The sequence below is a fragment of the Syngnathus typhle genome, linkage group LG8, assembly GCF_033458585.1.
Source record: "Syngnathus typhle isolate RoL2023-S1 ecotype Sweden linkage group LG8, RoL_Styp_1.0, whole genome shotgun sequence".
NCBI lineage: Eukaryota > Metazoa > Chordata > Actinopteri > Syngnathiformes > Syngnathidae > Syngnathus > Syngnathus typhle.
The window spans coordinates 12,742,643-12,750,142 of NC_083745.1; the positions used below are offsets into that span (position 1 = coordinate 12,742,643).

Below are 7,500 nucleotides of genomic sequence, written 5' to 3' on the forward strand. Positions count from 1 at the left end.
GGGCGATTGTATCTATAGAATGCATGATTTTGAGAGTGATCACGGCTTACGGCCATACTACCCTGAGAACGCCCGATCTCGTCCGATCTCGGAAGCTGAGCAGGGTCGGGCCTGGTTAGTACTTGGATGGGAGACCGCCTGGGAATACCAGGTGCTGTAAGCTTTATTTATTTATTTATTTATTTATTTATTTATTTATTTATTTATTTATTTATTTATTTATTTATTTATTTACTTACTTACTTACTTACTTACTTACTTACTTACTTACTTACTTACTTACTTACTTACTTACTTACTTACTTACTTACTTACAACACCCATTACGTATGGCATTCGGAAACTGCAACCCGAGTTTAAACTCCGACATTGAAATTATAACCCGAGTTTCCAACCTATATAGTGGCGTCATCCGTAGCATTATATATAAAATGCACGATTTTGAGTGTGATCACGGCTTACGGCCATACTACCCTGAGAACGCCCGATCTCGTCCGATCTCGGAAGCTAAGCACGGTCGGGCCTGGTTAGTACTTGAATGGGAAACCGCCTGGGAATACCGGGTGCTGTAAGCTTTATTTATTTATTTATTTATTTATTTATTTATTTATTTATTTATTTATTTATTTATTTATTTATTTATTTATTTATTTATTTATTTATTTACTTACTTACTTACTTACTTACTTACTTACTTACTTACTTACTTACTTAATCTATAAGTACTTACTTTACTATGTATCTATAAAATGCATGATTTTGAGAATGATCACGGCTTACGGCCATACTACCCTGAGAACGCCCGATCTCGTCCGATCTCGGAAGCTAAGCAGGGTCGGGCCTGGTTAGTACTTGGATGGGAGACCGCCTGGGAATACCAGGTGCTGTAAGCTTTATTTATTTATTTATTTACTTACTTACTTACTTACTTACTTACTTACTTACTTATTTATTTATTTATTTATTTATTTATTTATTTATTTATTTATTTATTTACCCCCCACTTCAATTGTTAAAGCAAATTTTGACAACACCCATTACGTATGGCATTCGGAAACTGCAAGCCGAGTTTAAACTCCGACATTGAAATTATAACCCGAGTTTCCAACCTATATTGTGTGGCGTCATCCGAAGCATTGTAGTTCACGTCTTTTACCGCTAGAGAGCAGACTATGTACAGTGAATAAAGAGGCTGGCTCCCTGTGAACTCAAAGCAGCAGTTTTTCTTTGTAAAAGAAACCAAAACAACACATTGCGCTTACATGTAGGGTTTTTCCACTTTTCATGACATATACAGCAAAATGCAGGTCGTAATGGCAAATTTGTGCTACCACATAAAAAGCTGTCAATAACTTTTCATGATAACCATGTTTCCATGAAATGCCCTTTCAGGGGCGATTGTATCTATAGAATGCATGATTTTGAGAGTGCTCACGGCTTACGGCCATACTACCCTGAGAACGCCCGATCTCGTCCGATCTCGGAAGCTGAGCAGGGTCGGGCCTGGTTAGTACTTGGATGGGAGACCGCCTGGGAATACCAGGTGCTGTAAGCTTTATTTATTTATTTATTTATTTATTTATTTATTTATTTATTTATTTATTTATTTATTTATTTATTTACTTACTTACTTACTTACTTACTTACTTACTTACTTACTTACTTACTTACTTACTTACTTACTTACTTACAACACCCATTACGTATGGCATTCGGAAACTGCAACCCGAGTTTAAACTCCGACATTGAAATTATAACCCGAGTTTCCAACCTGTGGCGTCATCCGTAGCATTATATATAAAATGCATGATTTTGAGAATAATCACGGCTTACGGCCATACTACCCTGAGAACGCCCGATCTCGTCCGATCTCGGAAGCTGAGCAGGGTCGGGCCTGGTTAATACTTGGATGGGAGACCGCCTGGGAATACCAGGTGCTGTAAGCTTTATTTATTTATTTATTTATTTATTTATTTATTTATTTATTTATTTATTTATTTATTTATTTATTTACTTACTTATTTATTTATTTATTTATTTATTTATTTACTTACTTACTTACTTACTTACTTACTCATTTATTTATTTATTTATTTATTTATTTTCCCCCCACTTCAATTGTTAAAGCAAATTTTGACAACACCCATTACGTATGGCATTCGGAAACTGCAACCCGAGTTTAAACTCCGACATTGAAATTATAACCCGAGTTTCCAACCTATATAGTGGCGTCATCCGTAGCATTTGTTAGAATAATTAGTTTTGCTGAAGCGTGGTCGGCCTGGAACCGAAGGTCACATATCTTCGGTCAAGTCAACATATGTGCCTTATGAGCCTTGGGGGAGTCCTTATACTCCCTTCCTTGTCTTATCTATGAAGAGGCCCTCACTAGTTAGAAACAGAACACCTTTGTTCTTTGTTCTTTGTTAGTTTAATAGAAGTCCTTTCTCTGTTAATTGTTTTTGTCCGAGACAGTTTTTTAGTTATCCCATATTTACTCAATGTTTGTTTAAGTAGACTTCATGCAAGTTATCTCACATCTACTTAACGTTTGTTAGAGTGTTTGCACGAGAGGTATCTGATTATTTACTTATTATTATTACTATTGTGTGAAATGTAGCAAGAAAGTCTAGAGCAATGTTTTACAGAGACACGGCATCCAGGTTTAGAGATTGCAGCCTGGAACGAGGCTGCCAACCATCTAAGAACAGACTCTGCATTCCTGGGGTCACGGATCGGCCAAGGCCATGCGGCCTCGCACCACACAACAGTATTAGCTAGCTGAAACAGCGTTGCTACAGACACACTCTCCCCTCCCTTTAGTGTAGCAATGCCTCTTGTAACCAGGGCAACCCAATATAAAAAGAGGAGATGACGGTAGGGCAGGTCAGAATTAGTGGAGGACTGTGAACTGGGCCCTCTACCTAATTCTCCTCGCGAGCAAAAGAATACTGGTTGTCTTCTCCTCTTTGTTTCCAGCGTGTAAATAAATGTCTGATGGTATTTAGACTTGACATTTTATTGGTCCTTCGAGCCGGATGCCAATACACCCGAGGATTCCAGCGGGCGGCAGCGGAGATCCAGATAGACCGCGCGCGGCAGGACCTCCCTAGGTGAGGTCCTAGAATCCTTTTCAAGGGCTGGCTGTCTGCTCGTCAGCTGGGGTCCAGAGGTTGAAGGCAATCCGAAGTGCAGAGGTGAAGAGAACCAGAGGGTGAGTTTGTTTTTGTTTAAAAGTGTGGTGCGGCCGAGGGCTCGTCGTGCCCTATAAAAGTCCTAGGACAGAACGGAGAGGTCCGTTCTAAAGGTACCAAAACGGAGAGGTCCGTTGAAATAAAAGGACAGAGGTGTCCAAGAAAAGTTACAAAACGGAGATGTCCGTCTAAAGTAACAAAACGGAGAGGTCCGTTGAAATAAAAGGACAGAGGTGTCCAAGAAAAGTTACAAAACGGAGATGTCCGTCTAAAGGTAACAAAACGGAGAGGTCCGTTTAAATAAAGGGACAGAAGTGTCCGACGGAGAGGTCCGTCTCAAAAGGTCAGCGGAGTCCACGTGAAGCCGAAAATTCCGTAAAACTGTGTGAATGAGAGTGTGAATGGGAATACACATCACTAGATATAGTATTCCATATTAAAGCAGTGGGGAACACATAACGTGGTTCTGTGGACACAATAGGCAAGGATTCTCCACCAGAACCCACCAGAACGCTGGTAGAAGTGAGAATCACCACAGGATCTTTTCGTTATCCCACTGGAAACACCCGACTTTAGAAACCCCTATGGTTTTACAGTTGGGACCAAATTGATTAAAATGGGGAACTTGCAGACCAAAAATAAGATCCGAGATGCACTTAAATGTAAGGATTGGGAAATAATTGAAAGGCAGGATCCTGACCGACTTAAAAATCTTGATAAATGGGTTAAGAAATATAAATTTGAGGGTCAACTTAAAACAACCAAATTGACCGAACTTAGAGGTGCCATAAAAGAAAAGACTAAAAGAAACCCCAAAAAGATGAAGGAGGAGGGGGATGAGGATGTAGTGTTTTGGTTGAAAGTAGCAGGAGAGAGAGAGAAAGGAAAAAAAAAAAAAAAAAGAAAACTCAGAAAGCGCTGTATTGCAGGCAGGAAGATGATGAGACGGGGCCTAACAGTAGGCAGGCAAGAGAAAAACAAAATTTACAGAGTTAGAGAAGAAGGGAGAGGTCTAGAGAAAGTAGAGAAGCACGTAGAGAAAACACATGCTACAAATTCAAAACTAAAGATCATAGCGGGAGGAATACATAAATCACGCCCTCCATGCAGAAAGAGTAGTAATAGACAAACGAAAACGAAAACAAATGAAAGCTTCAAAAAACACTTTTTGGTAGACCAGGATAGTGACACTTTTTACCAAAATGCAGGCAGAGGACAGAAAGGCCAGGGAGGGCGAGCAATACCCAACAGAGAAGGCCTTAGAGGCCGAGGAAGAGGAGTTGTGCAACCTCGAATAGAATGCTGGAGTTGCGGAGAAAACGGTCACATGACACGTGACTGCACAAATTAACAAAGACAGTTATGACTAGGCCAAAGTCAAATCAAGTCAGGTTTCCATGTAATGAAGTGGGAACCTAGCTGGCAAAATTAAAAAGAAATTAGCTTAAATATACAGGAGATATTTGTGTTAAAAGGTTAAAGTAATATAAAGTAACACTGAAGTTAAAATTTGCAAAATAAATGGAAAGGAATTACAAATAGCTTCTAAAAGTAAAATAGAGAATAAATCTGACAAGTAATACGAGCAAAAAGGTGTTCTTAGTGCGTTCTATGTGTTCTTATATGTTGTGCGTCATCCTTTTGTGCTGGTGTGTGTGTGTGTGTGCGCGCAGAGGATCCTCATGAATGAGTGTGTGTATGAGTGTGAGTGAGATGTGTGTCCTATGGAAGAAATCAGTAATGGAGAATGTTCTGGAGGCTGTTGAGCAATAATAGGGAAATTGAGGAGTGGATGATGGTGTGTTTAAGTTGGTTGGAGAAACTAAGATGAGCAGTGTGTGGCAGTAGAGAAAATAAGACGTGCGTGGCAGACAGTGACTAGGATGGTGGCTTGATAGGATGAGAATAAGAGACAGCAAATGTTGTGTAGAAGACTGAAAGATGTTGAAGGTGAACATGATGGGGGAGGGCAACAGCAAAGTTGGCCTGCCCTTTGAAAAGGTGAAACTGATAAGCGTGCCTGCGCTTGCGCGTTGTCGCGGGGCTGTCCGCGTGGGCTTTTGCTATGCTCGTGTGGGCGGTGGGCCGGCATCATGGTTGTTGCAGGAAATGGCCAGCCTGTGACCAATCAACATTGATGCTGCGCCCTCCCCCTCGCACGAGGGGTGCTATGGCTGCGGGCGGGGCAGGGACAGTGTGATTTTCTCAGAGAGTGATGCTTAAGGAAGATGTGACAATATTTGCATGAAGGATAAAAGGCACTGATGAGAAAACAAAAGTATAACCAAAACGTCAAGATAGAGGATGACGTTTGCGCAGCGTTGTTTGTTTGTTTGTATTGTTTGTGAGCTGTGTCTCTGCTGTAAGTTTTTGTGTTGTCTGTGTGCTGTCAGTGTTATGTGTTAAAATTGGCTAATGTAGGTGCACAAAAGAATTTGCTAGATTGTAGTCTATATGATTTGCACCGCAAAACAAAAGCAATTTTGTGACAATAAGAAGAAAAGAAAGGCAAGCAATTTTTTGTGGGCAGGAACTGGTCCACACTGCATTAATGCCTAGCCCTGATGAAACAAAATTTGAGAGATGGAAAGAACTTGCTTTCTGGAATTGGATGAAGCAAAATTATTAAATAACAACATTTCAAAGCTAAATTTAGAAGAAATAGTCGATTGGTTGTGTCAAGACTACACAAGTTTTTACATTTGAGGATAAGAGAGTGATTGAGTTAGTTAAAGTTAAGAAACAACAAGAATTGTCTATTATATTAATTTACTGGCGGTTATTTTGTTAATTTTTATCTTTATCTTGATTGGTTTGACACCTGGAGGGAGGAAAGATTAGGATGTGGAACACGGGTTGAGACAACCAGTTACACACGCAAAACGTGTGCACTGGGACACTGAGAAGCATTTTGAAAGGTGTGTCAAAATTAAATGAAGATGAAATCATATGTAGTAATACAACGCTTTACTACATATGGATTCTCTAAATCGTTTGAGTAAATTGAGTAAAATAAAACATACTTTTTGATTTTTGTTCAAATTACTAAGATTCTTGTGATAAACGATGAGAAACTGATTGAAAAGAAACTACAAGAAACTACAACTAAGCTAGTTGTGGAAGCAGTCCAATTGCCACAAAGAGTAGCTATATGCACGTGTGCAGGGCACACACACAAGAAGCTGATTAAATTCAAGAGGTAACGAGCTTCCAGACGGAACCGCATAGCTGTGGTGCAAGAGATGCTTCAAATTTTATACACACAAGAAGCAGATTAAACTCCTGAAACGTTTTTAAAGATGTGCAGCGACAAAGTCCATAGACTGAAATTCAATCATGGACAAAAAGAGGGGCAAGAGTAGAGAATGGCATCTATAAATGACCAGAAGACAGACCTATCCTACCAAATAACCTATACCAATTGCAGCAATATTGAGCCATACGTAGTGCGTGTCACATGGCTCAAGAGGAGGGATAGTGGGGCAGGTCAGTCGTCAGCTTTATACAACATACGGATTTGATTCATATTCAAAACATTTTCAAAACAATTTTTTTTGTAGAGCTTGTTTAACATGCAATCCACAGGGTTATACTGCCTGGTCATAAAAGATGCATTCTCAAAATGGTTTGAATTGGTTTCAACAAAAACACTGAATGCCTTAACAGTGGCAAACACGTTATGCAAAGAAATAATACAGAGATATGGGATTTCGGAGATAAATTCTCATGATAATGGGGGCACTTTGTAAATCAAGTAATGAGGAGAAGAAGCACAATGTTCAATAAAGATTTAAAAATCATTGTGCACACCATCGCCGAAGTGCATGGAAGAAACTGGAAGATAATGGACAAAATGCTTAGACCTGGTCAAACTGTACATAAATATTACAAGTATTGTGGGTTTAACCCCGTATGAAAAATTGTTTGGGCGACAATATAGATTACAATGTTTTAAAACCAAGTGGGAAACTAAGGATGATTCAAATTTGGCATTTACATTCTATATTTATAATTAATATTTTAAAGGCAAAAAGAACAAAGCACGTTCTCATTAAGAGCATTGAAAATGAAACACTGGTGTTCTTCCAAAGGGGAAGGGCCACATTGAATATTGATAATTACGTCAACTGCCATTAAAATAGCAGAAAGGTCAGTTGAGGTGGTCCTTGCAAATTACAAAAGGGTAATTTCTTTTGAGGTAACGTTCAATCGGAAATAGTGACCCAAAGGGAGCCTTACCTCTTAGAGAAATGCCGGGAACAAGAAAATGGAACAATGACGCTATTGCATGTAAGGTGGCCATCTT

General features: G+C 39.4%; 5 non-coding genes across 5 annotated transcripts; all 5 read left to right on the forward strand.

The window, feature by feature from the left end:
- Window positions 1–44: 44 nt before the first annotated feature.
- Window positions 45–163, forward strand: LOC133158956 (5S ribosomal RNA). The gene has a single exon (XR_009715470.1). It is a non-coding gene; the product is annotated as a 5S ribosomal RNA (ribosomal RNA).
- Window positions 164–456: 293 nt separating this feature from the next.
- On the forward strand, window positions 457–575 carry LOC133159044 (5S ribosomal RNA). The gene has a single exon (XR_009715553.1). It is a non-coding gene; the product is annotated as a 5S ribosomal RNA (ribosomal RNA).
- Window positions 576–774: 199 nt separating this feature from the next.
- LOC133158837 (5S ribosomal RNA) lies at window positions 775–893 on the forward strand. Its single transcript, XR_009715357.1, has one exon. It is a non-coding gene; the product is annotated as a 5S ribosomal RNA (ribosomal RNA).
- A 543-nt stretch (window positions 894–1,436) lies between these two features.
- On the forward strand, window positions 1,437–1,555 carry LOC133158957 (5S ribosomal RNA). The gene has a single exon (XR_009715471.1). It is a non-coding gene; the product is annotated as a 5S ribosomal RNA (ribosomal RNA).
- A 272-nt stretch (window positions 1,556–1,827) lies between these two features.
- LOC133159079 (5S ribosomal RNA) lies at window positions 1,828–1,946 on the forward strand. The gene has a single exon (XR_009715587.1). It is a non-coding gene; the product is annotated as a 5S ribosomal RNA (ribosomal RNA).
- Window positions 1,947–7,500: the final 5,554 nt, after the last annotated feature.